The 18,025-nt window shown below is 42.9% G+C and overlaps 1 protein-coding gene across 1 annotated transcript in view; it reads right to left on the bottom strand.

Moving 5' to 3' along the window:
* abat (4-aminobutyrate aminotransferase) overlaps nt 1-12,558 on the bottom strand; it is a 34,169-nt gene extending 21,611 nt beyond the window's left edge. Inside the window, exons 1-2 of the mRNA XM_083931858.1 lie at nt 12,455-12,558; nt 9,685-9,752 (exon numbers count right to left, since the gene is read on the bottom strand). The gene's annotated coding sequence lies outside the window, so the exon portion shown is untranslated. The remainder of the gene's footprint in view (nt 1-9,684; nt 9,753-12,454) is intronic.
* Between the last annotated feature and the right edge of the window lie 5,467 nt (nt 12,559-18,025).

The following is an 18,025-nucleotide window of genomic DNA, read 5'->3' as shown; positions in this document are numbered from 1 at the left end:
ATCATTTCTCGATAAGAGAAATGGGAGAGAAAAATGGGGCAGAGTGAGTCAAAGCATGTCTGCTCTCCCTCCTCTCTCATCTTCCAAGTTCTTATGTAACACTGGCAGCAGAAACAGGATCGTTCCAGCTATCTGCTTTCACATAGCGGAGGAAACCCTGACCCTTCGTACACACACAGACGCACGCGCGCACACAAACACACGCGCACAAACATGCACACACGCACATGCAGGCATGCACACAAACACACTCACACCAAACACATGCATGCACGCACATAGGCATAGAGCTTGTTTCCTGGCAACACCTCATGAACTGGATGAAACTGGTTTGCAGAGTGAGAGTTACACAAGACTGCATCTTCATATGCCCGGGAGGGGTGGAGTGTGTATAAAGTGATTGAGGACGGCAACAGCAATAATGCCTAATGGACTACTCGAGCTGGGGGTCTTCTGATTTCTGATGCTGCGTTGAAGGTTTAAGCGGTCTACACCATGAAGAACTGGAATTTAGTCATCGATTATCAAAGTGCCATTTAAATTCATCATTCGAGTTCTGGACGGGGAGGTTTGCCTGGGTATTGAGACTTAGGACTAACTAGTTCATCATCAACACAAAAGTATTTATACACTGTAGCTGTTCCAAAGGTGAAAAGCCTGCCATCTTAGAGAGAGGCGAGGCATCACAATCATTTTGACGCGGGGATAATGGGGCTCTTTTTCAGACGGTCTCTGCAGGAAGGTTCTAATAGTTTTCACTTAGTTGTTCACATCCTACGTGAACGACAGAAATCCAGTATTGCGTAAAGAGTGAACAAAAGAGAGATAGACAAAAGGTGACATGATACAACCAAAATCAATTTGGGAGATCTGAAAGTTTTAGTGATTTTAGTATGCAAATGAGGCCGTTTGGAGCGTTTTGATTTTACAATACCACTAAAAGACAACATCTTGTTTTGATAAACAAATACTTTTTACTGAATTCAGTTTTTTTTAACCACAGGGCAGGCTGCATTCACCCAGTGAAAATACTGTTGAAACAATCAAGCCCCTTCTCTGAAGATTTATTTTCCTAAAGCGTATTGTTTTTAATAACTCACTGTGCAATTAATAATATACTCTTACACACCTGGATACTTTTCTTCTTCTTTTCTTTGTGCAATAACTTTAACCGCCACTTAAGAGCAATAATTGAATCTTGCTGCTCATTTCTGTCATATACAGTCAAACGTATTTGATCTAATAAATTTCCTCTACATTTAACTCATCTGATTTTACTTTGTGTGAATTTAATTTCACCTGTATTCTTACATCTACCTCATATATATTTGACTAAGAGTTTATTGTTTACTGTTTATTGTTTTTTATATACTTTCTGTATTTATTTAGCTAAGAGTTTATTGGTTTTCCTATACTGTATTTTTTATACCTCTCTTGTGTTTTTGTAAGCTGCTGGAAATTCAATTTCCTTGCGGGAGTTCATCCCAAAGGATCAATAAAGAGAAGTCTAAGTCTAAGTCTATTTTGTTTGTTGTTGCCATGTTTTGTAGTGAAATGTGCGGTGTTTATAATAAATGGGGCAAAGTGTCGCACATTTCAGAGGCATTTCAAATACAAGCTGGTTATTGAAAAATATCATTAACGAGCTGGTGTATGCAGAGAGTTGAATAGGTGAGTTGGTGGCGTTTATATCATGCGACGACAAAGAGCAGAGCAAAAGGAGGATGATTTACACAAAGACAGCAACAAAGATCACAAAAGAAAAGTCTCAGTGGAGAACTTCTGTCAGTAAGGAGCGACACCAAAATCATCAGACAAATCCAAAGAACAGCAAGAGACTGTTGTCTATGACCATATTAAAAATGGGATCTGTCGGCGCACTTTATCCAAGTCATGTCCTCCCCCTTCCCTCTCCACAGTGTTGGGAGCCATCTTCCCCAGACAGCAGGTCTGTAGATGGACCTCCAGTTAGCTGCTGCAGTAAATTGAATTCAGCCTGCGTAGACCCCTGTGCCAGGGATCACTGGCTGGTGGCCAGTGGCAGCCAGGTCTAAGTTTGCTGATCCTGCAGTGAGTCGGGGAGGTTCGGGATCAGAAAGCTTTCTGTTAACCCTAACCCATTCCTGCTTCTGATGAAAAAAGTCTGAGAGGAAACACTGAGAATTAGAACAAAAATCAAAACAAAAACCTTAGGCGTCACACACACACACACACACACACACACACACACACACACACACACACACACACACACACACACACACACACACACACACACACACACACACACACACACACACACACACACACACACACACACACACACACACACACACACACACACACACACACACACACACACACACACACACACACACACACACACAGGCAGGCAGGCTGCCAGTGATCGAGCAGCCTCTCTCCCTGATCTGTCAGCTGGCAGGCTTGGCACCTCCCCTCTCTTCTATAAGTGTAAAAAATCTATTCATTCCTCTCACAAGGAGCCTGCCGAACTAAGGGGAACTGTGAGGCTCCACAGGATGTGATGACAGACTACCATTCTGCCTTTCTGCTTTCTTATTCTCTTGCTATTCTCTTTCCCACTGCCCCTCTCTCTCCGTCTGAGCCGTTGGTTATCTAAGATGAGGGCTTTTACTCCAGTCCACCTTCAGCTGCAGTCAGCTCTCCCCATCTCAAATATCTGTCGGTGCAGAGGCATTTGCGCCGCTCACCGTTTTATGGCGGACTGCAACCATTGCTTTTGAGGTTGTTATGCCACAATCTTCTTTATTGGAGAAGTTGTTATGTCTATGAGTCGCATTCTAGCAGTTTGTCAAATTAAAAGTCCTAGTGCAGTGAGATAACCCCACTTAACACTGTTTGCTGTCAACACTGTTGCGGTTGTTAGCAGTGTTATCCCCATTATTGCAGCCAGCACCGGTAGCCAGCACCGTTTTCGGCTCAGCCACCTCCATGTTTGATTGTGATGTCAGCGATGACACGTGTCCTATCAATAAAAATATTAGTTTCTCATTTAAATGTAAGTTTAAGTGATTGCAGTGTGGTTTGGTGCTGTTCAAGTGTATTTAGATTTTGATCTGAATAACAAACTGCCAGGCGTGTCTGCAGGGACGCTTGGATGTGATCCAATTGCAAGTCTACATTGCGATGCTCTCCGGCCACCATGTCTCTGAAGACATTTCATGTTTTCTGCTGTGACATTAGGCTTTGGGACAAACTCACAGCAGTACGGGGTGTGTGGGGGTGCAGCAGTCATTACAATTTCTGTACAAACCAGTTGACTGTAAATTAATGTCTGGTTCCATTTATAGTGTTGAGTGCTGTTCCTTCAACAACACATACCAGACAAGCAAGTTAGGGTAAACAAGTTACCAAAATATGTGAGCCGCATGTGAGTCATGATCCCAGAGCTGGGCGGGTTGATATGCTCACTGCAGAAGATGCAAAGCGCCCAACAAATTATGCAAGCTCCAATGGAATCTAAAATGTTGATTAGCTGGGCATACTGGGCAAAATAGACACACCTCTGCCAGTAAGAAATAACCATCAGGTATTCAGCCAAGCCATAGTACAAATAGTATTTTAGATTTTAAAATGTATAAAACACGACTGTTTAGCTTTAATATTTTGAAAAATAAAGCTGCAGCCATATCCAACAGGCATACAGCTGCAAGTCTGGAAGATCGAGTTGACTTAGTCAAATTTTGAATGTTTACAATCTCATGCCCCTTCCCCTCTACCACCGAGCTCCTCCGCTCCCTCCCATCGAGGGCTCGTCAGTGCGCGCGCACCAGATTCCTGTGAACGTGTCCGTCTCTTCTCTCATCGATAAACGGCATGGACTACAGGCTACACGGAGGTAGGCTGGCATACTTTCTTTTTCGTAAAATATTATATTCAATATTGTTGGTTTATACCTCATTCTGTTCTGTGTAGGTCTACCTCTTGGACAGGTGGAGCAAACTGTTCTAAAGGAGGGAGTGTTGAGGTGGAGCACTGCGGTGTCAGCTGTGACTACATCTGTTAAACAGTTTACATGGCTCAAGCTCTTTGAATTACCTTGTTGTTGAAATGTGCTATACAAATAAACTTGCCTTGCCTCTGCCTGAAATTTGCAGGTGCACACTGGGAAAGCCACGTAAACTGCTGTCATGTTTTCTGAATTCTCTTTCAGTTTTGCACTTCAGGGCCTCTTTAGCTAAATACTACAAAACTACAAAAGGAGGAGCTGACAGTTACTAATGACACGTCTAAGAGCTGATGGCAAGACTACCCATTCATCTACACATTCACTGTTTTATTTCCTGCCTGTAACAAGGCTCAGGTTTCTCATGTGACAGTCACAATATATGATGTCACAGATTATCACTTGAATTTCCAGTCATTTCTATTCTGCAGTGAGAAGTGAGTTCAGAACCGTGTTAAAATGCAGCTGACGTCTCCAACCTGTCACCATGGCAACAGTGCAGGCACAAAGGCAAAGAAAGAGGTTTGTGTGTGCCCTTGATTAAAAAAGAAAAAAAAATGTCCCACATGAGTAGTCCTCCCGATTGATTAAACCATTAGCTGTACAGTATCGAATATGACTAATATATACATAATATGAAAACAGGATGAAACAAGTTTGTGGCAAACACAGTGACTGAGATTCATAATAAAGCTCGCTCCCCTACTGACCACCCTGCATGACGGAAGAGGCTGCCCTGAGTTTGGCCTCATGATCCCTGCATGGCCGTGTACTACAAAGCCAGTTCACACAGGACCTCTTTTGTTTTTTTGGCTTCAGTAACTCTTATAACTGCAGTCACGCTAAGAGGTCACAAGACAGTGATTATCAACTCCATACAACCAGAGTTTACCAATACAGATAAATAATAGACGATAATAATAATAGTCAACCAAAAAATCATTAGCAGACCAAAATTTCAGAAAGAAAATCCTTGGACGGAGGCAAAAGGCAACACAGTTAAAGCTGCTAAATGCAGGAAAGAAAGTCAATGAAGTAGCATATAATAATGGAAAGTAGCAGCATACACTGCTATAAATGGAACAGCATATGTGACAAACCATGCGATTATACAACTGATGCCGTTCTATTTAGTGCACAATAAATAAGAAAACTATTCATTACCTATCTATTTCTCTGTTTTTTAGGATGATATGCATGTCTGTATATGAAAGCTCAATGTGGCACAAAGCCACAGTCCACTGCACAGTGTGCACTGCTACTGTACCTAATCTGTCTGATGACCATTTAGCCTCTGTGAGCAATGGCTAATACGGCATTTAGGGCTTTCTGGTGTAGCCAGCGGATATCCAGGCCAAGACGTCCTCCTAAGAGTGGCACTTATTGTTTACGGTTCAGTTACTAACTTCACACACAAAGAGTGTTTCCACGCGCATGGACTGTTTACATGCAACATGATTGGTAAACATTTCTCAGACTACAAACAGTATCCAGATCACTTCTGTTACTCAAATCGTGTCCCGTTGCAGATTCTACTACGGCTGTCCTGAATACAAACTTCAAGCTTCGGAGCTTCGGTACCAATCAGTGCGAATATTCAGGTATTTGTTGGTGTCGTGGGGGGTGGTGAGGTGGGTGCAGGGGGGGGGGGGGGGGGGGGGGGGCTGTAGGGGAGTTCAGTGAGCAGCAAGAATTGGGAAGGAGCGAGACAGCCAGCAAACTATATTTATCTTCATTAAATCGCCTAAATAGGACACCAGGCTGCTTTGGTATAACCGTACAGACATCTGCATCAGATTGCTCAGTTATAGTGTGAATCGACCGAACATTTCTCTGTTCCCAGCTGAGATAGACGGAACGGCGCTAAAGTGTTTAAGCAGATTTCATAAATTAGCAGCTACCAGACTTCCTCTGCTCAGAACAACAGGGAATATCAGCCTGCGTGCACGTTTCTTTTAAGTTCATGCAAAACACAGTAAAGACTCTCACACCGAAATGGAAACACTGTGCCCTGACGACACCTCACTGACCACAAATCCTGCTCCGTAGTACAGCCCTTGAATTTAGCCCTGTAGGTAATGCTTGTTCACAGACACAGGCACAGAAAACACACCTGTGTAAGGAAAAGCGGCTCACTCCGGTACCGTGTGTTAATGTCTATGGCGGCTTTAATTAGCAATGCAAGAATGACTGATAATGCCGCTCCATGAAGAGTCTCAGTGTGGGAACTGCAGCTGTCAGTTATTAAAGACTGACATCATCCTGAATAAATATGATTGTGTTCACTGATTCAGTCCTGTTCTGACACATGCAGGTGCTTACGTATAAGCAGGGGTTAAATTGGGATTGGTTTGTGGGGGGCACTGCCGTTTAAGGGTAGCTATATATACATACTGTATATATATATATATATGTGTGTGTGTGTGTGTGCGTGTGTGTGTGTGTGTATGTGTGTGTGTTCCCTGAAAGGAAAAGTGCTCTGTAAATAAAATGTTGCTTGCTTGCTCACTGCTTCAAACTGGTCTGGGACAGTCAAATCATCTGCCCTGTCCTCTAGCGACCTGAAATTGCATCGGCAAAAAGACTGTTGTGTAACCTCAGCTGCAGTATGTGTGTGTGTGTGTGTGTGTGCATGCGTGTGTGTGTGTGTGTGTGTGTGTGCGTGTTATCGAACACTGGGGCTGGTAGACTCCCGCCTACTTAGTCTGCAGCTGTTTGATTGACATAACAATCCTTCTGACAGAGACAGAGAGGTTAATGTTTTGGAGAACAAAGTGTTCTGAGAGACGGCTTCACATTGCCTCATTAACACTATGGGAAGTGAAAAGGGACAACATTAAACATGAAACGGTCAGGGTTTCTCAAGCTTGTGGTCGACCCCATGTCAGGTTGCCTGGTTTGTTGGAGCTTTCTGAAAAGCTTTCTGATATTTGGAATTCTATTGTATTAAAAATGAAAAAAAAAAGCCAATATAATCAGTTTGGAGCTACTCGCATGCCCTTTCTTTATTTTATTAAACGGTCTTTGATTCTCTCCTTGCTAGGTTGGTGAGCTTCTTTGGAACCCAAGGTGGAGCCAGAAATGGTTTCTGAAATAATCCAGGGCTGCTGCAATCATCAGGTCATGTCTCTAACCTGACAGCTGCAGTTTAAGCCTTTTGTTGCTAGAAATACCTGTTGGGCCACTCGTCAATTAGAGTGCAGCTGAATGTTCCAAAGGCTTGGCAGCAATAATTAATTACTTAATAATATTCAATGACAAGCTGGAGGTGGAAGAAGGGCTTACAAGTTCATTTTAGGAGAACAAATGGGGTGGTAACTTTATTAGACTACAGCAGTGCGTCTACATTGCTCCACCGTTGTATGAGATGTTAATCCAAACACATCCAACATGCTAACGTAAATTTGAAATCATCACCCGATGTGTCTATCACCTTGACCGACATTCAAGAGTCAGCTTCAATCCCATCTCTTCAGGATCACACAACAACTAAAATCCAACCTCCGTTTTTCTATTAATGTGATGTTCTTGTGTTCTAGTGTTGTTTAACGTGCTTCCTGTTTGATTGTCTATTTTATTTTTTTATGTGTAAAGCGTCTTTGAGTACTGAGAAAAGCAGTATATAAAATTGTTATAATAATTATCATTATTATTATTATTATTGATGAGGAAAAAACAACCAGGGGCCTACCCCTTTATCCCTGCTGCTCTCATGAAGTCTTTAAAAAGCTGTCGGACTTGCAGGTTATGCACACCACCTCCCTCTGCATAGTTACCGTTGCTAACGTAGGACTGGACTGTGGCCGTAGAGGGGCTTAGCAAAGGGTAAATTTGGGTGAAAAGTTAGCTCCATTAAGACAGACAGGATGCTGCAGCACTGTATACAATATTCAGAGCCTTGATAAAGCAGCAAACAACTGTTTTCCATGGAAAGATACAGTGGAGTGATGGCGTCCTGAGCAGAGAATGACATCACTCTCCCTCTGTGTGTGTTGGAACCTCAGTTTCTCTGTTGTCTGTTGTGATAAACACTCACCGGCCACTTTATTAGGTGCACCTGTCCAACTGCTCCTTAACACACATTTCTAATCAGCCAATCACATGGCAGCAACCACATGCATTTAGGCATGTAGACATGGTGAAGAGGATGTGCTGCAGTTCAAAGCAGCATCAGAACGGGGAAGAAAGGTGATTGAAGTGACTTTGAACGTGGCGTGGTTGTTGGTGCCAGACGGGCTGCTCTGAGGATTTCACAAACTGCCGATCTATGGGATTTTCACACACAACCATCTCTAGGGTTTGCAGAGAATGGTCCCAACAAGAGGAAAGATCCAGTGAGCGGCAGTTCTGTGGGTGCAAACGCCTTGTTTTAGCCAGAGGTCAGAGGAGAATGGCCAGACTGGTTTTATCTGATAGAAAGGCAACAGTAACTCAAATATCCACTGGTTCCAACAGAAGAATGCAGGAGAGCATCTGTGAACACACAACACCACTGACTTTCTACAGAGAGGGAGCAGCAGCAGAAGACCACACTGACACTTACACTTACACACTAGGTAAGCACCTAATAAAGTGGCCGGTGAGTGTACAGCCGTGTGCACGTAGCCCTGAAACACCCTGGGGTGGGAGCCTTGTGGAGGCGATCCCAAAATGCCTTTAAAGCTACTTTAGTTTGGTCACAATAACCTGGAGCTCAACACACCGAACTGTGAAGATGAGAGCAGACTTCAGGAGGAGAAACATATACTGAGGGGGACACACTGCTCTCAGCGGGTCGACCCTGTCACCGGGTCAAATGAAGCTAAAGTTAGCTCACTCTGGACACGGTGATGGTAATGTAACCCAGCTAAACAGCAACATTTAAAGTTACAGCGGCGGACAAAAAGGGCTGGCCTCTTTGAGCATCACAAACACACGGTCAGATGTGCCTGGGATTGTTCAAGGCTGAATGCATAAAGCGACGTATTACATTACCCATACATTATTTATCCAAGCACTCTTTGCACTCCCACTCCCCCGTGTACTATATACAGGAGCAGTTTAACCTGTGCATGGACAATTGAACGATTCACTTGAATCAGTGCTCACGTGATTGGCTGAAACGGGAGGAGCCATCCGATTGGCTGCAGACAATTCCATGTGAAAACGATGCACTTTGTAAACACGCCTTCAACAGTTTGTTTGTAAATAAATATAACATCCAAATGTGTTTCTGATGGAAATTTCAGATACGTGTAAATACATACATTTGTGAACCTTATTTTACTATATGTGGATTTGATTTATATTTATATACAGAATTCACTTTTTTTGTGTGTAGTGAAAAATATGTATGCGGAGAGTCATTTATACACGTATATAAATAATTAGTATTGAGACTCATCTGACTCCATAGAAAGAGGATGGATTTTGGTAGTTCAAGTATTTTAAATTGTGGTTGTATGAGGCACTTATCCATCATCAGTGTATTACCTACTCTATATGTGGGAACTGAATGCTCTCCTCAAAGCCACCAGACTGCATGACAAAAACTGTCCCTTAAAGTCAGTTAGTTTGTGTTATTGTGTGACTTTGGGGTTTTAAAGGTTAAGGAGCTAACAAAATGTAATGAAGGAATATTTAAGGTATATACAATTGTGGTGAATGTGTAAAAGAACCTTGACTTGTAGGTGAAATTGCATTTTTCTATTCCTTACTTGCTGATGTGTGTTTCCCAACGTGTGTCCAGGGACCTCCAGAAGTCCTTAACAGAGCTGCACGGGCCCTAGAACACAATGAACAACAGCTGTCATTTACTGATAAACAGACATTTACTGTGGTTATTACTCAACTTCTGATAAATATTGAGTTACAACTACGCTGAAGCTTTAACCACCTCAAACGTCTTTTATGAAGGAGAAGGTCACTGAGGAGTCATTTTACTGTTCTGAAAAGGCAACGGCAACACAATCCCTCTATCTACTCTTGCAACACTGATAAGAGAGACCTGTCCTTTACACTCATATTAACACTTTCAGGCTTTAAAGAGGGGTGTGCAAATAAATGCGTACTGGGGCTGGGGGGTTCTGAAAAAAAGAAAGTGTCCCCCCCAATAAAAATAATCCTAAATTATTCAAAATTGAACAAATGTATTTTCAGACTTCACATTCTTTACATTTTAGAATCACATCTAAAAAAAGAAATTGATTGAAATACATTGAGTCCACATCCATCTCTGCTCTCCTGCACTACAACACAAATGAACAGCAGTTTCTTACACAGACGCTTATGATAAGCAGGCTTTAAAAAAAAGGGGGGCTTCATACTTTCATATTTATCCATATCAGTTAATCATGCATAAAGTAGTCCCATACACTGGGAGACAAGGGAGAAGGTGAGAAGAACTGGGGGTGAGTAGACTTTACATGCCCAAAAAGAAATATGATTAACTAATATAACAGTGAAGTAAGAAGTGATACGCTGTTGGCTGTTTACAAATGAACAGGAAAGGTACAAATGATTCCATGTGCAGTACTTTTTGAATGATACGGTGCCTCTACCAAGTCCGGATTTATGGTGGCATGGTATGAGTTGCCTACGGGCAAAAAAAAACCCAACAAACTTTTGTGTGTCCCCCCCGATCCTGTCATTGGAGCTGCACCCCAAAATTGTGGCATTTCAATCTTGTAGATACTAGCAAGCAACAAGCAAGAATCCCCTCATAACGGGTGTCTATACTGAGGATTGAACCACAGATCTCTTTAGAATACATGAACATCCTATCTGAGAAAAGTAATTCATGTTTCACCGAGCAGGGAGAGTGCATTTTAAAGGGTTCACACAACTGGATTCTGGAGAAAAAACACCTACTATCACACAACATCATGCCCTATGTGACCTAAGACATGAACCTAACTGACTTAAATCCTTTCATGAAGCTGAAAAAACTGTAAGAACACAAAGAACAGCATGTGAGACTGTGGGGTTTTATTATATAACCATTTCTGACCTTTACAACCATCATCCAAATGTGTTCCTGCTGGGTTAGAGTTAACACACATCACTGTCTGACGCTCATCTTGGAAGACCAGATCAATGACCCCTTGGGCAGAAAGTCTAGCTGCTCAGGGTTCTTTATACCCAGTGTCAAGGAACCCTATGACCTCTGCTCCTCATGCTCACCACATACGATCATGCCTGTGCAGTTTTCTCTCTTTCACTGTTCTCGTCCCCCTGAACTCTGAGTCCCTACTGTCACTACTAAACACCATTTTCCTTCATTTGATCCACACTAGCGGCTCTAAAATAAACTTAAATACATAAAAAGGGTCCCGAGTCAGATTCAGGATCAGTTGGAATGGCCAAGTGTGCTTATGCGTACAAGGAATTTGGGTCAACAGCTTCTACAAATATATCACTCAAAACAGAAAAAAGAGGGAGATTCAATACAAATAATAGATGTATTAGTGGAGGTAAGAGTGCGAAGGGCTGCAAGTAGAAAGTTTGTCTATTTAATGTCAGAAAACTGAAACAGCTGTTTCCCAAAGCCCCACATGAAGTCCTCAAGTGTCATGTTTTGTCCGCAACTGAAAGATTGTCAGTTTACTGTCACAGAGGAGGAAAGAAACCAGAACATATTCACATTGGAGAAGCTGAAATCAGAGAATTTGGAATCAAATCGAAGAATCGATTATAAAGACAGTTGACAATGTATTTAATAGTTGATCGTTAAAGGATTAACTGTCGCAGCTCTGCTCTTTGCACAACAAGGTGTGTTGCAGCATGTGTGTGTGTTATTGTGGCTGAATACGTGACAACCAGACAACAGATGGAGTGGTGTGTTTACATGTGTAGTGAAGTGCACATGACGGATAAGTGGGTCCAGACGAGAGAAGGTCGTCTCTGTACTGCCCGGGCTACAGCTCCGTCTCTGGGTCCGTGGTAGTGTTCACTCCGGTCTCTGGACTGGGACTCGACAGGAGCCATTCCCAAAGTGAAGTCAGTGTACAAACATGTGTAGCACTTCTAACACATTCTGTTATATCTGGATGCATTTTGTGTCACTTGAGGAAATGCTACTTAGTGTGTGTTTTAGTGCCGTTTAATGAGAGAAGGGCTCGGACCGGACCGGACAGCATGTAAGGGTTAAAGGGACGTTATTTGTTCAAGTGTTTCTCGCTCTGGTCTTCTGAAAAATCTGGTTCCGACCAGATCTGCCGGGCTCTCACACCCTCCAGGTTATGGACCGTTGTGTGGTTACGGGCTGTCGCTAACAGCAGGCTGCTTCTCCTGTGAGGGGAGGACCGACGCTTTGGCAGCTGCCTCCCCGACATGGACGCTGAGCGCTGCGCATCCCGGTGCTGAGACGAGACGGCACCACCGACACACCACGGACGCGCCACCGACACACCACGGACACGCAAACCCTCGCGAGCGTCGATGCGACCGTGCGTGTCGGTGGTAAAGTGTTTGAGTGAGGACACTTACCGAGGATCCAGAGACGGCTGCAGGAGCTGCTCCCCGCACCAAAAGACGACTGATGGACGGCTGCACAGTCTGTGTGTCTGCGGGCTCTGTCGGCTGCAGCGGGGCCTGCTCTCTACAGGGGGAGGGGCTATTCTGGGGAGAGGGGAGAGAGAGAGAGAGAGAGAGAGAGAGAGAGAGAGAGAGAGAGAGAGAGAGAGAGAGAGAGAGAGAGAGAGAGAGAGAGAGAGAGAGAGAGAGAGGGGGGGAGAGAGAGAGAGAGATAGTAACGGCAATAACTCCCGTGGCATCTGTGTCAGCAGCTGTAAAGTCTTTTATAGTAGTCTGAACACTAGAATCTTAGATTTCCTTGAGTTAAAGTCAGATTGGCTTCCTCCGACCATTTATGTACACTTCACACTTTAATCAGCACACATGTACAACAAACCAAAAAACGGTCAAATATTCACTTGCTTTATTGGTTTTAAGAAAGCTTTCGACTCTATCCGGCATGAAGGGCTCTATTACAGACTATTAAACTGTGGTATAGGGGGCACAATGTATGATCTGCTCATATCAGTGTATTTGGAAAACGTGTGCTGTTAAACTGGGAGACAAACAAACGGATTTCTTACCCAAGAGAAGAGGCAGGGTTGTAATTTAAGACTTTATTTAATGTGTATATAGATGAACTTGCTGTTGAGTTAGATCAGTGTGCTGCTCCTGGCCTCTGCCTCCTAACAGAGAGGTGCAGCCTTTGTTGTACGCTGACGACCTTCTTCTACATTCTCCTACAACACAGTCTCACTCCTACTGAACAAGGACTACAGCAACGACTGGACTGGTATGAAGTACTGTCAGAACGGGGCCCTGGCAGTAAACATGAAGAAAACCAATGTCATCATTTTCCCAAAACGCCCCAGGTGTCACAAATGTACCATAAATAATCAGGTCATTGAACGCAGCATGAGTTATACCTACCTTGGTGTAACCCTAACAGCGCCTGGGAGCTTCAACATGGCAGTGAATGCACTAAAAGAACAAGCTTGAAGAGCTCTGTATGCAATCAAGAAAAAGTTATCTCATTTCCAAACTCAAATAAAAATTAAAATATTCAGTAGAGTCATCCAGCTCATTGTTCTGTATAGTAATGAAGCATGGGGTCCACTCAGTCATCAGAGCTTTACCCGTTGGGACAAACATCCAACAGAATCTTTCACGCAGAATTATGCAGATATATTTCACACGTACACAGAAACACCCCAGCAAATGCACGTGGAGCAGAATTAGACAGATACACACTGATAATTTAGATTCAGAAGAGAACACTCAGCTTTTTAACCACCTGGAAGCCAGCCCCAGAGAAACCCTAATGTGAAACCAAACATGTGGTCACTGTCGGACAGGTGAGGTTGAGACGGAGATGCACTTTCTCATACAATTTAATATTGTTTTTTCTAAAACTTTCATGCCAATAAAGGACGTTTTAAATTTGAAATTGAAATTGAATTTGAATTTGAATTTGAATTTGAATTTGAGAGAGAGAGAGAGAGAGAGAGAGAGAGAGAGAGAGAGAGAGAGAGAGAGAGAGAGAGAGAGAGAGAGAGAGAGAGAGAGAGAGAGAGAGAGAGAGAGAGAGAGAGAGAGAGCATCGATTCAGCAGCTAAGGGAAACTTATTCTCATTCTCATGCTCTATTATGCCTCTTCTGTTGTTGCAGAAATGTTTGGGTTGATACATTTCTTACACAGTTTTGGTGCTTAATGTAACCTTTTTTTGGGTTATTTATTTTTAGGGGTCCTAAATCCCTCCAGAGTACCACATTAAGGGCGCACTCACACTGTCCATCCGTACCGTGCCCCTAAGACACCCAGACTTTGAGGAACCCCACAGAATAATCCGTGCTGTGATTTGATATTACAAACTTTTGGCATTTGGAGATTTCTGTAAGAAATGCATTTTTCCATGACTGGATGGCAAGAACTGCTGTTGTCGACTGCCCTATCGTCAGTGTGCGTGTCCACTGTCTGAATGCTTCAGTTTGGGGTTGTAAAGTTTCATGAGGCTGGGATTATTCTAGAGGTCACAACAGATCATTTTATACAGTGAGCTCAAGTTGTTGTTTTTTTAAAATGTTCTCAGTACAATGAAATGGTTACTATGGAGACTAACGCCAACACACATGAATACAGTTGGGCTCATTGAATCCACAAGAGTCTCAGCTTTACAGTCAGTTATGCAACTCAAGACTGTTTATGCAGTATGCAGAAATATTCCAAGAGTCAAAAGTACATAATCCATCTATCCATTATCTTAGACCGCTTGTCACGGGGACAGGAGCCGATCCCAGGTGACATCAGGCGTGGTGAGGGGTACACCCAGTTTATCCCAGGGCACATACAGACAAAGACAGACGACTATTCACACTCACACCTACACCTGCATGTCTTTGGACTGTGGGAGGAAGCCGGAGAACCCGGAGAAAACCCACGCAGACACAGGGAGAACATGCAAACTCCACACAGAAGGGCCCCAGCCTCTTGCTGTAAGGCGACAGTGCTAACCACCACACCACCGTGTTGCCAGATTGTGAATAATGTAGTAAAAGCTCATAGTAATAATCGGAACATGTAAGACAATGCAATGTGCAAAACATTGTTGAATAATGTAATAAATTCAGAGCATAGTGTAATCATTTAAATAAATCATCCATTGCTGTCTGAGATATAGCAGGATAGTTCCTCTGCATCCTGATCTACTCTCAAGTTTTGATTCCCAAAATGCTTCTGAACTGATAAAGTGTCACATTTCAGCCTGACTTTGAACTTGAAGCGCTGGAACTGGCACTGCTCGCTACAATGCCCCGTGCTGTGTGGAAACTTGTCCATTCTTTCATGATCGGACAAAGTACAATTACAACTTTCCCCGACCTTTGCCAAGAAGAAAGAATGAGGAGGTGCATGTCGAGCACCTGGGTCATGTTTGACTGTAGATGGCTGTTTCCTAACTGTTGTCTAAAAACACAAGTTCATGACCTGCTAACCGACACAGTGGCATATAAAACTCATAAAACTCTAAACTGTGAGTCATTAACTCTTACACACAACCCTTTGCATGATAAAAGTGTGCATTGAATGTCAAAATGTGGATCTTTACACTTCATGATGTGAAATGCTGAACGCTGATAGGAGCCATCTGGTGGCCAGCGTCAAAGACACAGTTTTGTAGATTGTTATCTAATATGGATTGCTGCTTGGATCAGCTGACTGGAATAATTATGTAGGAAACAATCATACCACACGCTAAGAATCACACAGAATATTAAGGTTCTCATGTGTTGTTGTTTGCTTCAGCTGTTTGGAACTGATTGATACAAATCCTCTAGACTAGCGGAGTCAAACTCAAATCCACAGTGGGCCAGAGGGGTGGATTTTGGGGAGGGGTGGATTAAGTTTGTCTGCAGAGACTGGCAGCATGGATGCTCATGTTTGTTAACAGAAAAGTAGACGTGTATGTTCTTTATACTCGCAGACCAGCTCTCATAAAACCTTGATATGATCTTGCGGGCCAAATATAATTACACCGCGGGCCAGATTTGGCCCACGGGCCTGAGTTTGACCCCCCTGCTCTAGACCCCACAGAGCTGCAGTAAGGTTAATGTGGCGATGATGCTGCAGTCTGCTGGGGTTATGTTCTATCCAGGCTTTGTCTCTTCGGCAGCACTCCGTCATGCTCACACCATACAAGAACAACAACAACAGAGGAGTGTACCAGCCCAGCTTTGGTACTGAAGTACTCTTTAATTAAGTGTGAGTCATAACCTCATTGGCATTATTCCCCAAACTTTCCACAGCAAGCCGCAACCTTTTTAATTAAGTTACAATAATAAGTGCTACTGCAAAGAGCAAGCCTTGTTTGGGTGCACGCTGTGATTTGGTGTGAAAAAATGTTTCACATTTGGAGATGTTTGCTTTGGCGATTGGATGGAAACGCCCATTTTGTGAGTGCACCTAGGGAATCCACCCATCCTCTGAATGCTCCAAGTGTTTAGTTTGTGGTTGTGAAGTTTCATGATGCTGTGATTATCCTACAGGTCACAACAGATACTTTTACACAGTGAGCTCACATTTTAAAAAATGCTCTCACTACAATGAAAAGGTTTCTATGCATTTAACCTTTTTATTGTAGTGAGAGCATAGTGCACCAGAATGCAGAGATATGCAAATATTTGCAATCCATTTCGAAATAGGCAAAAATAACTGTATGGATTATTAGTAACTGGATCATCATAATGAGTGGGCATCAGTGGTCTGTAAAGGGGAAACTCGAGGGTGCTCAGGACCTGCTTTTATTCAGATATCTTGAGGTCGGAGGTCGAGGGACCCCCAAGCTTTTCCCTCCACAAAATGAACCCTAACCTGGGAGCGTTATTTATCCCCTCATGACATCATTGGTACCAATGTATTTTTCAAATTCAGAAAATAAAGAAAATGCTTCATAAAGTTTCATTTGGACATCACTACTAAATACATACTTTTTGGGAAAGTTTAGAGTGTGAAAAAAAACACCCAAACCCATATTTTTGTTCCACCCTTTCAAAGTCCCTGTGGTGACTCTCTTGGATTTTTAAAAAAGAGTTATGAGTACCCATAGCTTGCTGTTTGCTGGGACTCTTATGAAAAACAAAATTGGCTTCTGAGTTCAGTGGCTAATTGCACATTTTACAATCTAGAGTACATCACTTGTATGTATGAAATAGTTTTTTGTACATGGTCCCTAACAAATAAATGTAATAAACTAAACTCATAAAAAATTTGACAGCTCAAATGCAAATGAGGTCCTCATGTTGCAGCACTTAGAGCACCTTTGGGGTGTAAAGTCATTATGTGTCACGCTGCAAACATAACACAGCTCAATTGAGCATGAAAGTGTTGAGCTCCCAGCCAGGGCCTCACACGCGCAATAGGATATGCAAGTCCGAATGACGGAGCAGCCTCGTAAAACCCTGAGCTAACCCTCAGTACGAATGACCTGTCGTGACCTAAAATGGTGCCTCATGCTTCGTCACCACGCTGAAGGCACCGTGGTGACGAGGCTGAACCATGATGTGTTTGTGTACTGTGTGAAGCACCAGCATCACAGATCTGAATCAACTGCTATATGATGCAGGGGGCTTTTACTAGATCACTTAGTTAGTCATATACGGGAAGCTAACTTCACATGTCACCGCTCATCATTTCCCATGTATCTCTTGGCTGTGATGTCCTGGAACAAGTGTCTCCTTCCTAAAACTGCTATGAAAACACTCAATTAATACTATTTTAACTTACACTGAGATCAAGTTTCAACCAACTTCTGTCCTGATCATCCTGACCAAATATTCATTCTTTTTTTTTTAGAATTTTAACCCTTTAAATGACAGTTTGATCACATATTGTTACTGTTTTTCTGAAAAAGAAGAATTATTTTGTGTATACCAGATGCTAACTTCTTTAAAAAGATTCTGCATTTGTAACCAAACCTGTAGGCAACGTGACAAGATTTTGGGAGTGGAAGCGTAGCCTGAGTAGTACTGACAATCCTGTTTGAGCGTGCA

The sequence above is a fragment of the Echiichthys vipera genome, assembly GCF_963691815.1.
Source record: "Echiichthys vipera genome assembly, chromosome: 17".
Lineage (NCBI taxonomy): Eukaryota > Metazoa > Chordata > Actinopteri > Perciformes > Trachinidae > Echiichthys > Echiichthys vipera.
Note: the sequence above shows the minus strand (reverse complement) of the source record. Positions and strands in the feature narration are given on the sequence as shown.